Consider the following 20,211-nt stretch of genomic DNA (forward strand, 5'->3'; position numbering starts at 1 on the left):
TACACCCATAGTCCAGCAGCGATATCTTGAAAGCTCTATGAAACTGGACCACACGATCCCTGTCCTTTCCCCAAAGCCTGTGGTTAAGGTAGTTGAAGATCTTAGCGCCATTTTGGGCCCTTGCCTTGAGACGCTGTGTATGTGGTAAGCACAGCAGTTGCGAACCAAAAATAAGGCCCAGAGACGTCACGCAGTCTGTATGAGGTAGAATGGTGTCCTTCATAAGTAAGTCAGGTAAATTAAAATGCCGATAGGAACGATTAAAAAGGACACACACACACAGTTATGCATAGAAAACGCAAAATTCTTCTTTGCAGCCTAATCTACCACCCGCTTCACTGTACGTCGTAACTGTCGAATCGCTGCTGCAAATTCAGAACACGAACAAAAAATTGCAAAATCATCACAAATAAGAAGCATTGTGCAGGACTCCATCCTGTAGACAGGAAGCTGGAGGACAGCATTCTTCTGCTCAAAATTATCTGATAGCACAGCACCAACTCGGTATCTAGAAAAGTGGTGAGATTTTGAGGACCGAATGAAGAAGGGGAGTGTTTCCAGGCAGTGTCTTACGCCTTTTGATGTCAAAACACCAGCTGGACAATCCGTAGGCAAGCCTTATGGATATAATCGTCTCGAGTAGGATCGGGTTGTCGACAGCTAATCGTCATCCCCTGAATCGACACTGGTCTCAATGATCTACACTAGACGTCGGTTAGTCATTCATTCTTCCTTAGACAGGCGACGCTTCGGTAACTACTGTGACACGTTCGGTCCTTTGCTGGCTTGAGGAGGGCTGTCATTATTCCTCGCTTCATTGGATGGCAAACTGGCCAGTCAACCATATCGAAGTCTTGAATCGTGATTAGCAGTAGTATCAAGAGCCTTAGTCAGTGTCGAATCCATCTCCCACGTGGAAAATAGTTATTTGTACGACTCAGAATTGTTGGACCTGAAGCACAACCCACTCGTCTCAATGGTGGCATGGTAATGACAGAATATGGAATCCAGGCTGGCAGTGGCAGTAGTTAGTGCAAAATGCTCTGCCATTGTCCGGGTGATGTCTCTGGATGTTGTTTGCAGACAACCGTGTTTCAGCACCTCTGTTATAGGGAACTGACTGCATTTATCAGAAATCATCCTGATGACTCTCCAAATCTCTGTACACTATATGAAGTGGTTCGAAGTGTCCAGGACCGCTTGCTATAATGTTTTCTTACATTCCCTGATAATGCGACAAGCCTTGGCTCTCGCCAATCGAAAAGTTGCGATATTTTCCGTCGTTGGTCGCTTCTTAAGATGTCACAGAGACACGTGCCTAACTCAGATTACTGTGCGACGCTCATCGGTCCACCAAGGTACAGGTTGGCTTCTAAGATGACCTGAGCACTTCACGTTGGAGAAGGGAGCGATATGGTGGAGCGCTTGTGTGATGCTGTCCATTTATGGCTGGACGCTGCCTCAGTGTTAAAACGCAGCCATCTGCTGAACTGGGTTCAGTTAGCTCTACTGATCATTCATCTTGGTGGCGCCTTTTGCGGGAGTGCTCCTTCCGGTACACGAGTCGTTAGTAATACGTGGTCACAGGAATGAGGGTCACCAAGAATTTCCCGCTAAGCCGGATCTACGAGGGCAGGAGAACAGAAAGGGAGGTTGATGGCTGAGGATGACCCACTAATAGCGTTGAAATGGACCGGACAACCTTTTGCTTGGTTTACACAGCTTCGCAGACATCACGACGCTCTCCTAAAATCACCGTTTGGGCCAAGTATAACGGGAGTCCCATAATACACTAAGGGCATTAAAATCTCAAAGCAGAAGAGGTCAAGGGGGAGATGTTCTAAAAGATTCTGAGACACTCAGCATCTATAGCTTCCTGAGGTGGTACACACAGAGAGTAAATAGTAATTCGCTGACTCACATCAACTTCAGTAATTACTGATTGTAAGTCAGTGACCAAGAGGAGAGCAGTCTGTTCATCTGTGCAAAAGACGGCTTGGCTTGGATCACATGGGCTTCATATGCTGTAAAGTGCGATCCTTGTAATCGCAGTTTCGGTTCCTCCACCTGCGTACTGAACCCACTGACGTTCCACTATAGTATGGGAGCTCTCTATCATGGGGCCTGCACTTTCAGTCCCTATGTGCGCTGGCGTGGAGAACTGGCAACAGGTGTAGGTTCAGTCTTGGGTGTGATGGCTCGTGTGGGCAGACTTCTCATACCACCGGCAGACGCATTAGAACCGTTAGGTCGAGTTATGTCGACATGGGGTTACGGTTTACCATCAGTTTTCACCTGTGATGGAAGCTTCTTGTCTGATTCTTGGTCTGGGAAGATTTGGCAGGAACTCCCACAGCAGTGGTGGTGGCAGTGACAGACTGTTTACCAGACGTTGACCCAGGAGGTACTGGAGCCTCTGCAGTGTCCTGGCGTTGTAGAGGGAGCTATGGACACTAAAATAACTGCAGCTGAACAAGTTCAATTTTAAACGCAGTTATTAGTGCTGACACTGGCAGCCACCATTTGATGAGAAGTATAGGTTATCGGAAGAGGCTTCTCAAGAGCTGAAGCGAAAGATGTAGTGGAAGTATGAGGGTGCAGGGGTTGTTGTAGCCTCTCTATACGGGACACACATCGCTTGTTTCATCTCCTGTATCTTATGTTCTTCAAGGAAGCTACTGCAATCTCTAGTCCGGACAGCGTGATGCGCAGGGCAATTGACACACTTCGGAGATGAACAACCGACTCGTACGTGAGCAGCGGCCTTACTGCATTTGTCGCAAGTGGCTTCTCCCAAACCGATAGCAGTGTGCCAGAAGCACTGCCATTTGAAACAGTCACTAGGTAAGGGACACGAGGAGATGGCATCCACTCAGAGCCCGGATTGTCAGAATAAGCCATACAAGTGAGATATGGCAGTTTCCCGAATTTTCCCGCTAATAACAGTTCCACCTAAATAGACATGCGTCTCATCAACGTGCAACACGCCTTGAGACCGGAGGGATTCTTAAAGACGTTCTCAGCATACTCGCGGTTGGGGTGGTCAAGCCAAGAGTCTTATTCCCTGTGGCACACAGTGTTCCACTGTCACGTCGTACAGTGGTCGCTGAGGCATTCCCAGAGCTTGCTAGCGATCCTTGCCAGGGTCATGCTCCAGTATCTCCGGGGTCCGAAGCCGGTACCCAGCAAAAGAATACTGAGCCCCTGATGGCACTGATTTGAGATTTTTATAACCTTTACGGCAGAGTTTGCTTCTTGAAAGATCAATTAATCTCTGCATCGCACATAAAATTATTCTTTACAATTCTTTCAGTTAGTTACATGACATCTTTTAATAGTTCTGTGGCCGAGCGGTTCTAGGCGCTTCAGCCCGGAACCGCGCTGCTGCTACGGTCGCAGGTTCGAATCCTGTCTCGGGCATGGATGTGTGTGATATCCTTAGGTTAGTTAGGTTTGAGAACTAAGTCTAGGTCCTGATGGCCTCAGATGTTAAGTCATAGAGCTTAGAACCATTTGAACCATTTTAATTGTTGTACCATTTGAAGGTGGTGTACGATAAAGTTGCAGCTCCTTGTTAAATTCAAATTTTTTAACACAGTTCACCTCCCCTAGGATTTACGTACCATCTCTGATGTTGTCGACGAAACAGTCTAAATATATTGGTAGAGGAAGACTTGTCATCAGTCTTCTGATTTGTCTGATGCCGCCTTTCACGAATTCCTCTTCTGCGTCAATCTCTTCATCACAGAGTAACAGAATCAATATCCGCAAAAACTTCTTCGAAATACATTCTAAGACATAAAAAAAACCGGCGCACCGCGAAGTAATTATCCGAGTGGGACGGAAATCGGTAGATGTTATGTACGTGTACAACCAAAGAGGTGGACCAAAGCGTGTTAGCGTCTCTGGCTTACTCAATTTGTGAACCACTTTCTCTTGAATAAATAATCTAGTTTTGCTGAAATTGTAATCATTTTCTTGATCGTACATGCACATTGCTACTCCCCATAAAGCAGAGATACTGAGTCGCAGATAGGCACAACAAAAACACTGCCAGAAAATGAGATTTCGGCCAACAAGACACACACACTCACACAAACGCAGTTCACGCACACATGACCACAGTCTCTGGCAGCTGAAGCCCGACTGTGAGTAGCAGTGGATGACGAGACACACAGCTGGGTGATGGGGGTAAGGAGGAGGTTAGGACAGGGGGGCGCGAGGCACATCACGGCAAAGTGTTGCTTGTTGGAGCACGCAGGAACGAGTAGGAGAGAGGGTAGGGCAGCTAAGTGCCATTGGGAGATTAAATGGAGGGTTGAAGGAGGCAAATAGCAGAAAAGGAGAGAAGTAAAAAGACTGTGGGTGTATTGCTTGAATAAAGCTATGTGCAGTGCAGGAATGGAAACAAGGAAGGGGCTTGATGGATAACGACAATGACTAACGAAGGTTTAGGCCATTAGGGTTAGGCATAGTAGCATATACTGCAGGGTGAGTTCCCATCTTTGCAATTAAATAAAGGCCCGTGTTGATGGGAAGCATGCAGATGGCACCGGCTGTGAAGCACTCACTGAAATGAAAAACATCTTGTTGCGCAGCGTTCTAAGTAACGGGGTGGTCCAGCTGCTTCTTGGCCAAAATTTATCAGTGGCCATTAATGAGCACAGACAGATTGTTGGTTGCCATGCCCACATAGAATGCAGTGTAGTAACTGCAGCTTAGCTTGTAGATCACATGTCAGGTACCCATGCCTTTGATGGGATAACGCGAGTGACCATACTGGTGAAGGTAGTGGTGGGAGGATGTATGGGACAGCTCCTGTGTCTAGGTCTATTACAGAGATATGATCTAAGAGGCACACTGTGGTGTGCAAGAGCTATGCAGGAATGGATGATTTTGTGTAGGTTACGTGGGCGGCGAATTACCACCCGGAAAGGCATTTATTAAAATAATACGTACGTAAACAAGTATTTAGCTTGGAAGTGAGCGTGGAAGTGACTTAAAACTTCTGAACTCTAGTCCTCATCTAACTCTGTAAACTATGGCTGGGTAATGTAATTGTGGTTCAGTCTCGACTACTGTTGGCAGCACACCTAGTTACTGGATAAATTTTGCTACGCTCGGCGATGATTGTGGCAACTGGTGGTGGTTTGCTGGTAAATGGAATTGGATCAGTTGGCAACCGAAATCATAACTGGTCGAATGAAGCCATGTTGCCACTCCCGATTTGGAGAGCATCGTAGCACATTAACTGCCGAACGGAAAATGTTAGTTCCAAATTGATGCATTAGTTTCCTAGGTTCAATTTCACAAAAAAATAAAAAAATACATCAAAAGTTTTCGAGATTGCCACATGCTGTGGATCTACTAATCGAAACTAATTTCATTGGAAGATAACAAATGTTGCTACATCTACAACACACTCGAAGAGTCACAAAAATAATTAGGTAAAGATTGTGCAGGTGATAGTGGTAAAGATTCGTGAACTGAATACTTGAGATAAGGAACTACTAAATATTTGTACCTTACAGCAACAGTTTAACCTCATAGAAACTGTTCAGTGTGACGTCCGTTCTCCACAATCCGTATTTTACAGAAAGATTCCCGCACTCAGTCGGATATCGTTTTTAGGCTGTAGTAGAGAGTGGACAAAATGGTACTGTTCGTAGTGTGAAAATTGGGAGGAAAGTGTCATTTTTCCTTTAATTTTCGTTTAGAAATCAATTTCTTAACACAGTAAATGTAGTGTACAATATACACCATACTCCTGAGGCAGGAGGTACAACAATGGCTCTATGAATCTAGCAAGGATTACTTTTTGAAATTTCTAAAGAACACTTCCAAGCAACATATTACACAGCATGAGATCTCGATTATCTTGTCGCACACAATCTGTAGCAATAAGACGAAAATGCTTAGTTTCTCATAACAATTTAGGTGAAATGTATGTACGTCCATGCTATCGTCACATATCGTACATTATACACGGTTGAAAATTTCTCAGTCATTCTCTATTCTTGGTTTAAAATTCTTCAGATTGCCTTCCACGCATGTCTTCCCAAAAATGGTTCAAATGGCTCTGAGCACTATGGGACTTAACATCTGCGGTCATCAGTCCCCTAGAACTTAGAACTACTTAAACCTAACTAACCTAAGGACATCACACACATCCATGCCCGAGGCAGGATTCGAACCTGCGACCGTAGCAGTCGCGCGGTTCCGGACTGCGCGCCTAGAACCGCTAGACCACCGCGGCCGGCATGTCTTCCCAGGATGCGTCCTAATTATAACAATGTACTCTTACAGACTTCAGTATCAAGATACTCTAATGAAGGTGGAATTAACGTACCGTTACTCCTGTAAAAACTCTTTAATGTATTTATATACCTAACGAATTTACACAATGCACAATAATAACCGTCAGGACATCTTAGTGCAAATAAATAAAGTGTTCAACGATTTATATGTATATTAAGGTAATACCGTTCATGTGCTGGACCACTTGTTGTTCAATATCATGAGTAGTCATGTAGGCTGTCATTTCCCTTCATCCTTCTTTTTCTTGTCTTCATCCATTTATATATACATCTTGTATTTCACGCTGATCACTTATCGATACATTTATTCTCATGCTCGACATGTTTAATCCTTTGATTTCTCTTAGTACCTTCATTTCTATTGCTGTTAATTTGTCATTTGTCTGTTTCGTTTCCGCTCTAGTTTGTGCTGAACATTTAATGACAGGACAAACCATTGCCTTATCGATTTCTATTCTCCCTTCCGTTGTCATATATTTGTTAGTCCACAGAGTGTTTTTCAGCCATGTGGCTAGGCTTACTGCCTCGGTCACTGGGCTTTCCACTCCCAGATTAGTCTTTATGGCTGGTGATGACAGTCCCTGGAAAATTAAAGCTCATCACTTTTTCAGCTGACACACCACCTACATCTACTTTACTGTGCCTCAGAAATGTTCTTAAAGTTAGCATACTCTTTTATTTTTTTAGGTAGGGAGCTAACATTATATTGCTTAGCTGTTTTATTGAAATGGTGAACCAACTATTCTAAATTATTCTCATTATTTGCTTTTAGTACAGCATCGTCAGCTTCACTATATGTACTATTTTGTTTCCTATTCTATATCCTGATTTATTTTCTCTAGCATCAGTGACTTGTTCCATTATTAAGTTGAGCAGGGGTAGGATTAATGGGTGTGCTTGTCTAATTCCTTTATCTACTATAATTTCATCTATCAGTCCTTCGCCTGTTTTAATTATAATATCTTACTATTAATTGCATAATTATATAATTATAGCACTATAATTAAATATAATTAATTACATAATTTTTATAATTTCCACTCTCTTATTCTTAAAGTTAGTCTTATATCCTTATTTATAATCCTACCAAATGCTTTTGGCAAGTCAACAATGCCTACAGAGGCTAGGTTATTAGGCTATGTATTCTTCGACAGCCTGTCTGAGCGAAAATAGCATCCACTGTGCTCCTATTTCTCCTGAATTCTTGTTAACCTTCTGCGTTTTCTACCATACATCATTCTGTATTCTGTCTTTAATTACTGATGTTAACAGTTTTAAGGTGATATCAAACAGAGTAATTCCCAGTCATTCTATAACACGTTTTACCTCCTTTTTAAATATAGAGATTGTAATACTTCCTCCCCATCCTCTTGGTACCCCACCACCATAATATTGTTGAATAAAGTATTAAGCTGTTGATATAATACTTCCCCTCCCCCCCCCCCCCCAAATTTGTATGCCATCTGTCCATGGAGATTTTCAGTTTTAAAGCCTTGTTATGGAATAGCATGTTTTGTCGATTAAGTAGTCTCTTTGGTTGCCACTTTTTATGTGTTGCTATGTTGTTTGAGATTTCACTTTTGTTACGTCCTTATATTACAGTTTAAAATAATATTCCCATATGCTTCTGCTAACATACTGTACCTAAATGCATCCATTAATATCCTTCTTTCGCTTTCGGTACAGCCTCCATATTTTCTTCTGTATTCCTTAATTGTTGTGAAATTTCATTGTACCTTACCATCGACTGTTTATTTTTATGCTCCGTGCTACCGGTTTCGATCAGTGGACCATTATCAAGTCGAAGCAAAGCATAACTAGCTTGTCAGTACAAATCTGATTCAAACAACTTCGATGTATGTAGAAAAATATAGCTTCTGTTACAATAAGTAATGCCCAAAAGACACAGATATGAAGGAGAAACAAACAAGACGATCATAAATTTCAAACTGAAGAAAAACGTGACATTACCATTCCTTATCACTTGTGTATTACTCCTGCTAACCGTCTTTCATTTTTCAAATACCCGAATTCGCAATATTATGAATGGTCTTACACTTTGTATAATAGTATCAACTTAGACTAATTTTATGAATGCTTCCTGCTTCTGAATAGATGATTCCTTAACATCTTTGCTAAACCAACGTGCTCTGTATGTAGTAATGCCTCTCATCTCGTTTATTCTTTTCGTACCTAAAGCTCATCATGATGCCTCTTATATATTTAATCTAAGACTAATCAATCAAGCATCTTGTTCGTCTGGACAGGGCTTTCTCTTTGCCTTTTGTAAATCTACACCAATATCTTTGATGGATACTACAGTTTCAAAAAGTATCAAAATTCATATACTGTACATTTCCGTGGTATCAGTATCGATACCACACCGTGGGCATCTTTTAGTTGACTTTGGAATTTCAGTTTCCTTCAGACACCGACAGTGCTCGTGCAGGATGCGGCGGACCCAGTGGAGCGTGCCCGCTGAGCGACGCCTCCAGTCGCTTTCTACCACGAGCGCTCTTTTCTGCCGCAGTAGTGGACGGCTGGCGGCATCCAGACGTCCCGTTCGCGCTGCTCATCCACTTCACTACGCTACACTATGCAGACACCTCCCAGTCGCGGCTCTGACTTCATCGTTCGTGCCTTAGATGGCAGATTCTCATCCTTCTTGACATTGTGACAGCTCCATTCTGTTTTTTGCCTCATTGTATGTGAGGAGTCTTCATAGCGTTGGAGAAATAGAAGTCAAGTACATCTCCGTTCCCTGTGATAACTTGTTGGCTAACCATTTCTGCTCCTGTCCAGATTTTTTTATGACGACATCTACTGCACCACGCCGTAGCCCACCTTTCCTTACCGTTGTGTACGAAGTCATATACAATAGTTTTTTGGTAAATCGTTAGATCTGTCTAAATTGTGTATATTTATCACCAACAAGACCAACTTCTCCTACTCGCGACAGTATATACACTACTGGCCATTAAAATAGCTAAGCCTAGAAGAAATGCCGATGATAAACGGGTATTCATTGGACAAATATATTATACTAGAACTGACATGTGATTACATTTTCACTCAATTTGGGTGCATAGATCCTGAGAAATCAGTACCCAGAGCAACCACCTCTGCCCTTAATAACGGCCATGATACGCCTGGGCATTGAGTCAGACAGAGCTAGGATGGCGCGAACAGGTACAGCTGCCCATGCAGCTTCAACACGATACCACAGTTCATCAAGAGTAGTGACTGGCGTATTGTGACGAGCCAGTTGTTCGGCCACCATTGACCAGACGTTTTCAATTGATGACAGATCTGGGGCATGTACTGGCCAGGGCAGCAGTCGAACATTTCCTGTATTCAGAAAGGCCCGTACAGGACCTGCAACATGAGGTCGTGCATTATCCTGCTGAATAGTAGGGTTTCGCTGGGATCGAATGAAGGGTAGAGCCACGGGTAGTAACGCATCTGAAATGTAACGTCCAGTGTTCAAAGTGCCGTCAATGAGAACAAGAGGTGACCGAGACGTGTAATCAATGGCACCCCATACCATCACGCCGGGTGATACGCCAGTATGACGATGACGGATACACGCTTCGAATGTGCGTTCGCCGCGATGACGTCAAACACGGATGCGACCATCATGATGCTTTAAACAGAACCTGGATTCATCCGACAAAATGATGTTTTGCCATTCGTGCACCTAGGTTCGTCGTTGAGTACACCATCGCATGCGCGCCCCTGTCTGTGATGCCGCGTCAAGGGTAACCGCAGCCATCGTCTCCAAGCTGATAGTCCATGCTGCTGCAACCGACGTCGAACTGTTCGTGCTGATAGTTGTTGTTTTGTAAACGTCCCCATCTGTTGACTCAGGGATCGAGACGTGGCTGCACGATCCGTTACAGCCATGCGGATAAGATGCCTGTCATCTCGACTGTTAGTGATACGAGGCCGTTCGCATCCAGCACGGCGTTCCGTATTACCCTCATGAACCCACCGATTCCATATTCTGCTAACAGTCATTGGATATCGACCAACGCGAGCAGCGATGTCACGATACGATAAACCACAATCGCGCTAGGCTGCAATCCGACTTTTATCAAAGGTGAAAAACGTGGTGGTACGCATTTCTCCTCCTTACACGAGGCATCACAACAACGTTTCACCAGGCAACGCTGGTCAACTGCTGTTTGTGTATGAGAAATCGGTTGGAAACTTTCCTCATGTCAGCACGTTGTAGGTGTCGACACCTGCGCCATACTTGTGTGAATACTCTGAAAAGCTAATCATTTTCATATCACAGCATTTTCTTCCTGTCGGTTAATTTCCGCGTGTGTAGCACGCTATCTTCGTGGTGTAGCAATTTTAATGGCCAGTAGCGTATTTGACCTTTTGTTGGGTAAGAAATGGGTTACTGTGCATAATTCTTCATTTGACGAACATTTACTTACTTCAGACCATTCGCCAAGAGAATTAGAAGAAACATTAAATTCACGTAAGGAAATAAAAAGCTGGAAACTGGATTTTTTTAGAACATGAAATTTATTAACATTTTTATAAGAGAGATGTCTACATCTACATCTACATCTATACTCCGCGAGCCACCTTACGGTGTGTGGCGGAGGGTACTTATTGTACCACTATCTGATCCCCCCTTCCCTGTTCCATTCACGAATTGTGCGTGGGAAGAACGACTGCTTGTAAGTCTCCGTATTTGCTCTAATTTATCGGATCTTTTCGTTGTGATCATTACGCGAGACATATGTGGGCGGTAGTAATATGTTGCCCATCTCTTCCCGGAATGTGCTCTCTCGTAATTTCGATAATAAACCTCTCCGTATTGCGTAACGCCTTTCTTGAAGTGTCCGCCACTGGAGCTTGTTCAGCATCTCCGTAACGCTCTCGCGCTGACTAAATGTCCCCATGACGAATCGCGCTGCTTTTCGCTGGATCATGTCTATCTCTTCTATTAATCCAACCTGGTAAGGGTCCCATACTGATGAGCAATACTCAAGAATCGGACGAACAAGCGTTTTGTAAGCTACTTCTTTCGTCGATGAGTCACATTTTCTTAGAATTCTTCCTATGAATCTCAACCTGGCGCCTGCTTTTCCCACTATTTGTTTTATGTGATCATTCCACTTCAGATCGTTCCGGATAGTAACTCCTAAGTATTTTACGGTCGTTACCGCTTCCAATGATTTACCACCTATGGCATAATCGTACTGGAATGGATTTCTGCCGCTATGTATGCGCATTATATTACATTTATCTACGTTTAGGGAAAGCTGCCAGCTGTCGCACCATGCATTAATCCTCTGCAGGTCTTCCTGGAGTACGTACGAGTCTTCTGATGTTGCTACTTTCTTGTAGACAACCGTGTCATCTGCAAATAGCCTCACGGAGCTACCGATGTTGTCAACTAAGTCATTTATGTATATTGTAAACAATAAAGGTCCTATCACGCTTCCCTGCTGTACTCCCGAAATTACCTCTACATCTGCAGATTTTGAACCGTTAAGAATGACATGTTGTGTTCTTTCTTCTAGGAAATCCTGAATCCAATCACAAACCTGGTCCGATATTCCGTAAGCTCGTATTTTTTTCACTAAACGTAAGTGCGGAACCGTATCAAATGCCTTCCTGAAGTCCAGGAATACGGCATCAATCTGCTCGCCAGTGTCTACGGCACTGTGAATTTCTTGGGCAAATAGGGCGAGCTGAGTTTCACATGATCTCTGTTTGCGGAATCCATGTTGGTTATGATGAAGGAGATTTGTATTATCTAGGAACGTCATAATACACTTTGAACGATCAGTTGCAACTCACGATAAGTACTTCCTTACGGATTTAAAGTGCTGCTCACGCGTCAACTAATCCGTTTTTACAGATCTCCGCTATCACCGGTGAATGTGCAGTTTTCCTCAAAATATTTCTTCTCCACTGTTGAGTGACTGACATTTCATGTTACTGGGTTTCATTTTCCGAGGCCGTTTCAACTTGTGTCCCTACATTTGGTATTCCAAAAATGGTATCGGTACAGTTAAGCAGAATGTTCTCATTTTTTTATGTTGTGATGTAACTCGCTCCATTTTATTGTTTCCTCCACCCTTCAGTAGTAGAAGGAATTTGTTGTAATAGCTTTGTTAATTTCTACACACTGAATCAACATGCATTATCACTCTACGACATGAATGTTTTGGACATGATTTTATATTTAACGTATACCTCTAAAATTATTGCAATATCTGTACGATATTGTCATATTGCTTTAATGTACGAGTAAAATTATGTTATCTATCACCAGCAAGACGCAGTGTTTACACTAGTGTATCTAGAGCGCACTGCTTTCCTATTGTCCTTAGCGGAAATTTTTTAGTGACTTTGCTTTGGCTCGTATTTACACTTCTTTCCCAGTGCATTTTTACGAGTGGTCTTTTGAAAATAGAACTCTACATTTTGTGCACTGAATTAATGTACAGTATTACTCTGTCAGTAAATGTATTACAGATTTTATGCGCCATGAATACCAGTAAATTCATTGCATTTTTAGTAGCTTTTTAGAGGAGATTTCATTCTTTCCTCAACGTAAAATGCTGTTATTTAACACAAGAAAGCATGGATTTAGCATCTTCTGCAGCCCATTTGTTAATGGTCTCTTGAGCATGTATATTTGAACAGTTCGCCTTTGTCTCTGGTATGGTGTATACTTAAATTATGCAAATACTTTATTCTTTGGCTCCTGCTAATGTAATTTACCTCCACGTGATGTAACAAATGAGTATGCTTCCGCACAAATATTTTCTGTTATTAATGTTGTGTTATGTATGTAAAAACAATTTTTGTAACGGATTATATACATATTTAGTGCAGAATCCTTCTGAAGAAAATACTTTTTCAAATATTGAATCTTAGATCTAGGGCGAATAAACCTTTTTCATTGCAACTAGGTAGCTAATTTTTTTCAGCCTTTCGGCTGTTTTGTGTTGGCATATTACGCGTCTGTCCCCAACCTTCCTTGATTTCCCAGTTCTGCCTTGTGAAACTTCGTATGTAGCTAATCCCGACTGTTATAAAAGCCTCCATTTATTTTCTATGTTACGATCTTTGCGCACCAAGGATGGCAGGTAAATTTGGAGCAGATATAAAATTTGATTTCGACTGAAGAGTTGACACAGGATCTGCAAGCATCATTTTATAAGGCGAATAACATTGTTTGTAAAATAATAGCAGGATGACAGAACAGTCCAGATTATAGTGACAGCAATTTCTGGAACCATGTAGTGGCTACAATCAAGACGATCTAGCGACCAGGGCAGACAGAGGAACTGCATCGACGCTATCGCAGACAGCGGTGCTAGCGTCTCCGCTACAGCCAACAGGGGTCGTCGTGCGCGGACCACGCAGGGAACGGTTTGCTGTGGGAGGGGATATAAGCCAGCTGCGAGACCTGAGGACCTCAGTTATCAGTGCACTTGTCTGATCGCCGAAATATTGTGCCCTTTGGACACATTTCTTTTTGTATATTACCAGTTGTGGTAAGAGGGACAGGTCTTCAAAATAAAATGTTACAATACTTTCTTCCATTCATTTGCTAAAGGCGGATCATTAATCTTTTTAAAACCTCGATTATTCTTAATCGAGAGAGAAAACTCAGGACACATCGGTCATATCAGTCACAATTTTTGGCTTACGCATCAGAAAGGAGAACATAAGAACGTAGGCAACGCCGTGCACACTATCGTCTCTCTGACTAACATTTTGTCAAGCCGTGGTCAATCGCCAAATTATTATTTGACATTTCATTAAAAACTCCCCCCACCCCTCCCCCCGTGAGCCATGGACCTTGCCGTTCGTGAGGAGACTTGCGTGCCTCAGCGGTACAGACAGCCGTACCGTAGGTGCAACCACAACGGAGGGGTATCTGTTGACAGGCCAGACAAACGCGTGATTCCTGAAGAGGGGCAGAAGCCTTTTCAGTAGTTGCAGGGGCAACAGTCTGGATGATTGACTGATCTGGCCTTGTAACACTAACCAAAACTGCGAACAGCAGGAAGCAAGGGGAAACTACAGCCGTAATTTTTTCCGAGGGTAAGCAGCTTTACTGTATGGTTAAATGATGATGGTGTCCTCTTGGGTAAAATATTCAGGAGGTAAAATAGTCCTCCATTCGGATCTCCGGGCGGGGACTACTCAAGAGGACGTCGTTATCAGGAGAAAGAAAACTGGCGTTCTACAGATCGGAGCGCGGAATGTCGGATCCCTTAATCGGGCAGGTAGGTTAGAAAATTTAAAAAGGGAAATGAATAGGTCAAAGTTAGATACAGTGGGAATTAGTAAGGTTCGGTGGCAGGAGGAACAAGACTTTGGTCAGGCGAATACAGGATTATAAATACAAAATCAAATAGGGGTAACGCAGGAGCAGCTTTAAGAATGATCAAAAAAATAGGAGTGCGAGTAAGCTACTACAAACAGAATAGTGAACGCATTATTGTGGCCAAGATAGAGACGAATCCCACGCCTACTACAGTAGTACAAGTTTGTATGCCAACTAGCTCTGCAGATGACGAAGAAATTGAAGAAATGTATGATGAAATCAAAGAAATCATTCAGATAGTGAAGGGAGACGAATATATAATAGTGATGGGTGACTGGAATTCGGTGGTAGGAAAAGGGAGAGAAGGAAACGTAGTAGGTGAATATGGATTGGGGCTAAGAAATGAAAGAGGAAGCCGCCTGGTAGAATTTTGCACAGAGCACAACTTAATCATACCTAACAATTGGTTCAAGAATCATAAAAGTAGGCTGTATACATGGAAGAAGCCTGGACACACTGACAGGTTTCAGATAGATTACATAATGGTAAGACAGAAATTTAGGAACCAGATTTTAATTTGTAAGACATTTCCAGGGGCAGATGTGGACTCTGACCACAATCTATTGGTTATGAACTGTAGATTAAAACTGAGGAAACTGCAAAAAGGTGGGAATTTAAGGAGATGGGATCTGGATAAACTCATTAAACCAGAGGTTATACAGAGTTTCAGGGAGAGCATAACGGAACAATTGACAGGAATGGGGGAAAGAAATACAGTAGAAGAAGAATGGGTAGCTTTGAGGGATGAAGTAGTGAAGGCAGCAGAGGATCAAGCAGGTAAAAGGACAAGGGCTAGTAGACATACTTGGGTAACAGAAGAGATATTGAGTTTAATTGACGAAAGCAGAAAATATAAAAATGCAGTAAATGAAGCAGGCAAAAAGGAATACAAACGTCTAAAAAATGAGATCGACAGGAAGTACAAAATGGCTAAGCAGGGATGGCTAGAGGACAAATGTAAGGATGTAGAGGATTATCTCACTAGGGGTAAGATAGATACTGCCTACAGGAAGATTAAAGAGACCTTTGGAGAAAAGAGAGCCACTTGTATGAATATCAAGAGCTCAGATGGAAACCCAGTTCTAAGCAAAGAAGGGAAAGCAGAAAGGTGGAAGGAGTATATAGAGGGTCTATACAAGGGCGATGTACTTGAGGACAATATTATTGAAATGGAAGAGGATGTAGATGAAGATGAAATGGGAGATATGATACTGCGAGAAGAGTCTGACAGAGCAGTGAAAGATCTGAGTCGAATCAAGCCCCCAGGAGTAGACAACATTACATTAGAACTACTGACGGCCTTGGGAGAGCCAGTCCTGACAAAACTCTATCATCTGGTGAACAAGATATATGACACAGATGAAATACCTTCAGACTGTAAGAAGAATATAATAATTCCAATCCCAAGGAAAGCAGGTGTTGACAGATGTGAAAATTACCGAACAATCAGTTTAATAAGCCACAGCTGCAAAATACTAACGCGAATTCTTTACAGACGAATGGAAAAACTAGTAGAAGCCGACCTCGGGGAAGATCAGTTTGGATTCCGTAGGAATGTTGGAACATGTGAGGCAATACTGACCCTACGACTTATCTTAGAACCTAGATTAGGAAAGGCATACCTACGTTTCTAGCATTTGTATACTTAGAGAAAGCGTTTGACAACATTGACTGGAATACTCTCTTTCAAATTCTGAAGGTGGCAGGGGTTAAATACAGGGAGCGAAAGGCTATTTACAATTTGTACAGAAACCTGATGGCAGTCATAAGAGTCGAGGGGCATGAAAGGGAAGCAGTGGTTGGTTAGGGAGTGAGACAGGGTTGTAGCCGTTCCCCGATGTTATTCAATCTTTATATTGAGTAAGCAGTGAAGGAAACAAAAGAAAAATTAGGAGTAGGTATTAAAATCCATGGAGAAGTAATAAAAACTTTGCGGTTTGCCGATGACATTGTGATTCTTTCAGAGACAGCAAAGGACTGGGAAGAGCAGTTGAACGGAATGGATAGTGTCTTGAAAGGAGGATGTAAGATGAACATCAACAAAACAAAATCGAGGATAGTGGAATGTAGTCGAATTAAGTCGGGTGATGCTGAGGGAATTAGATTAGGAAATGAGACACTTAAAGTAGTAAAGGAGTTTTGCAATTTGGGGAGCAAAATAACTGATGATGGTCGAAGAAGGGAGCATATAAAATGCAGACTGGCAATGGCAAGGAATACGTTTCAGAAGAAGAAATTTGTTAATATCGAATATAGATTTAAGTGTCAGGAAGTCATTTCTGAACGTATTTGTATTGAGTGGGGGCATGTATGGAAGTGAAACTTGGACGATAAATAGTTTGGACAAGAAGAGAATAGAAGCATTCGAAATGTGGTGCTACGGAAGAATGCTGAAGATTGGATGGGTAGATCACATATGAGGAAGTGTTGAACAGGATTGGGGAGAAGAGGAGCTTTTGGCACAACTTGAAGAAGGGATCGGTTGGTAGGACATGTTCTGAGGCATCAAGGGATCACCACTTTATTATTAGAGGGCAGCGTGGAGGGTAAAAATCGTAGAGTGAGACCAAGAGATGAATACACTAAGCAGATTCAAAAGGATGTAGGTTGCAGTAGGTACTGGGAGATGAAGACGCTTGCACAGGATAGAGTAGCATGGAGAGCTGCATCAAACCAGTCTCAGGACTGAAGACCACAACAACAACAATTAAAAACTTGACGCATGTAATTCCCACCCGCAGTAAAAAGTGTGAAAAAAATCAGACGTCACGATGGCATCGGTGCAACGAGCACAGTGTAAGATTCCGACAGTGCCACAACACTTACAGTCAACATTAGACGACTTTACACCACTACTAAGATGGTCGCTTATGACGCTGAAACAAGTGGGCCCGTAGATAAAGTGGAGTATGTATGAGGGCTAATAATAATGTTTTGATTATAATATCGCAAAACTAAAATTACGTAATTAATTTCTTGTTCGTTTATAGTTACATGTCTACAGTTCTAATATACAGCGCTATTCCCTTCTCATAGTAATGTAGCACTCTGCTAGGGGCGACAAAGAGAATGGCTGAAACTCGCTACTCCAGGTGTGTGCTGCGGAGGTGTGGTGCTGAGTTTCACTGTGTACGACGACATGTGCTTGCTATAAACGAACAATTAGTTAGAAAACTTTATTTTTTCTAGGTGACAGTCAAAACAGCGTGGCTAACGCTCGTTCTCCTTTCTTGCGAGTCTGTATTCAGTATCACGGCATAAGAAGTTACTGTCATCTTGAGTTGAAAGTGATTTGCTGTACTGTGTTTTTCTAATGTTTCCGAATTTATTTCTCATGAAAATAGGCAAGTATATTACCTCCTCTCCGTTCTTTCATTTACCAATCCACATTATACACACGCCTATCGCAGATGACAGTTGATGTTCTGCGGACTACTAATTCGCTATAGCTACTCAGTTCATTGCTTCGGCTATACTTTGTCCTGTACTGCTCCTGATCATGTCGATTTATCCGCTCCCATTTCTCTCCAGTCTTTCATTATTTCATCAATTGTTTTGTTTTTGGCAATACTGTAATTTTCAGCCTCTCAATTGGTTCCCATTAGTGCTCTTGTCCTCTCATCTCTCTCATTCTTGCTGTGTGCCACTAGCCATCTCATCTATCTTAATATTCTCAATTGTCCACCATTCTCGTAGTTGTGCTCTAAGTTATTGACGTAGGAATCGTTATAAGCTCGTAACTTTATCTCAGCAGAGCTGTTTCCTGACGTAAATATACCTTGAAACTGTTGCAGCATCTAGAGCCATCCTCGATCCACCCCTTTAAGTAACACAGCTCTTTTTTCCTTATCAAACAATCCTCTTGAGTAAAGGAGTTTGTAGGTCCCGTGGAGTTTACCTAACACAGTTTCAGTTCTTCCAGTATTACCTGTCTTTCTTGATTATTTAACATTACTATTTAAAACTGACATTCAGACCAGTCAATATTACACTCCGCTCAACTCCATTACCACTTCTTCTGTATCCCCTTTGTATTCAGCTGTTAGTATTATAGTATTTGTGTAAACCATTCATTATTTTCGTTTAGTAGCAATCCCCGAAATTAGTTTTGCTTCAACATTTGTAATAATATTCCTCAAAAGTACATTACAATTTCTGTGTGAATACCTATGTTGCCCGGCTCTCTTATTATCTTAAATTCGACTGATACCACTCCTCTTGGTGCATATTTGCTCCTCGAATTGGTGCTACCTTCGTTTCTTGCAATACAGTGTGTACAGTTTGTCTTTTAATGCTGTCCTGGAATCTGACGAAGTTTCCGTCATGGTATTCGAATTTTCATAGTACTTTGGTTATTAAAACACTAAATGCACGAGAAATTTAAATTTTTGTTCCACTTATGTTAACGTTTAAATCCAGTTCAGTTATATAAAACTGAAGAAATTTCTTTCACATCATTTTGTACTGAAGTGTTCTCCTTCAAAAGAACATAGCGCCCATCTAATTAATATATTTGATATGTACAGACTGCTTGCTGCCGGAAGTTGAAAGGACTCCACTTGGTGAATGCATCGAAGATCATACATTCAGTCATGAAAATAGTGAAGATGGCGCTGTCTGAAAAGTTGCAAAAGAGGGTAAGTCATGCATATCCCTCATTGATTTTTCCCCTTCTCTGTAACATGGAATTTACTTGGATATAAATCAATACGCAATGGTGCGTTTGACATATCACTATGGTTAGCCTCGTGGTTTGTGTGCTGCACTGCAAGATACAAACTACAAGCAAACAGCACAAATAACTAAGCAATACGACTGCGTAAAAGCTGCTTCGTATTATCACTTGTCACGATTTACTTGTGTGTACGTATACTTTCCAAACAGTGTTAGATAAGAGTACCTCTCTGGCACATAGTTTGGGACTATAAAAGGTTTTTCTCATCCTGCAAAATTTCTGACATAAACGTCCTCATGAAACAACTTTGAGATGGCGTAACAGACGTTCGGCCCTCTGGACGTCTTCACCTGACCAGCCAGGACACTGTCTTATATGTATGTGATGTGATCGTAACAGACGTCCTTCAAGTGTGTACGTAGGAACTGTTCCACACGTCTCTGTTGTGTCAGGTAGACTCCCGGCAGCATCTGCCTTCACTATGATGCTTCTATCTGATGTGATGTGCACGTTGTGTCACTGGGTGCAGAGGTCATAAATTTTCACATTGTACTGGACTGTAGTGTCCAAAAGTGTCCAAAACCCCCGACAAAGCCTGTCGTATGATCATTGTCAGATAATCCCTGCTCTATAAAAGGCAGAGAAGGCTTTTCCACTCACATTCCGTTGAATGAACTACAGATTTAACAGCGTCTCATTTCAGTGACTGTCTGAAATATGACCGTAGTAGCCTATCTAGTTATTAGTTCAAAGTAACCCATTTCCTTCGGTGTTCGTGTAATACTCTGTAATGTTGATTTAGGGCCTTCTATATCTACACCAATGTTCAGCCAGCCAACGGGTGGTGT

Source organism: Schistocerca serialis, chromosome 5 (assembly GCF_023864345.2).
Source record: "Schistocerca serialis cubense isolate TAMUIC-IGC-003099 chromosome 5, iqSchSeri2.2, whole genome shotgun sequence".
Classification (NCBI taxonomy): Eukaryota; Metazoa; Arthropoda; class Insecta; order Orthoptera; family Acrididae; genus Schistocerca; species Schistocerca serialis.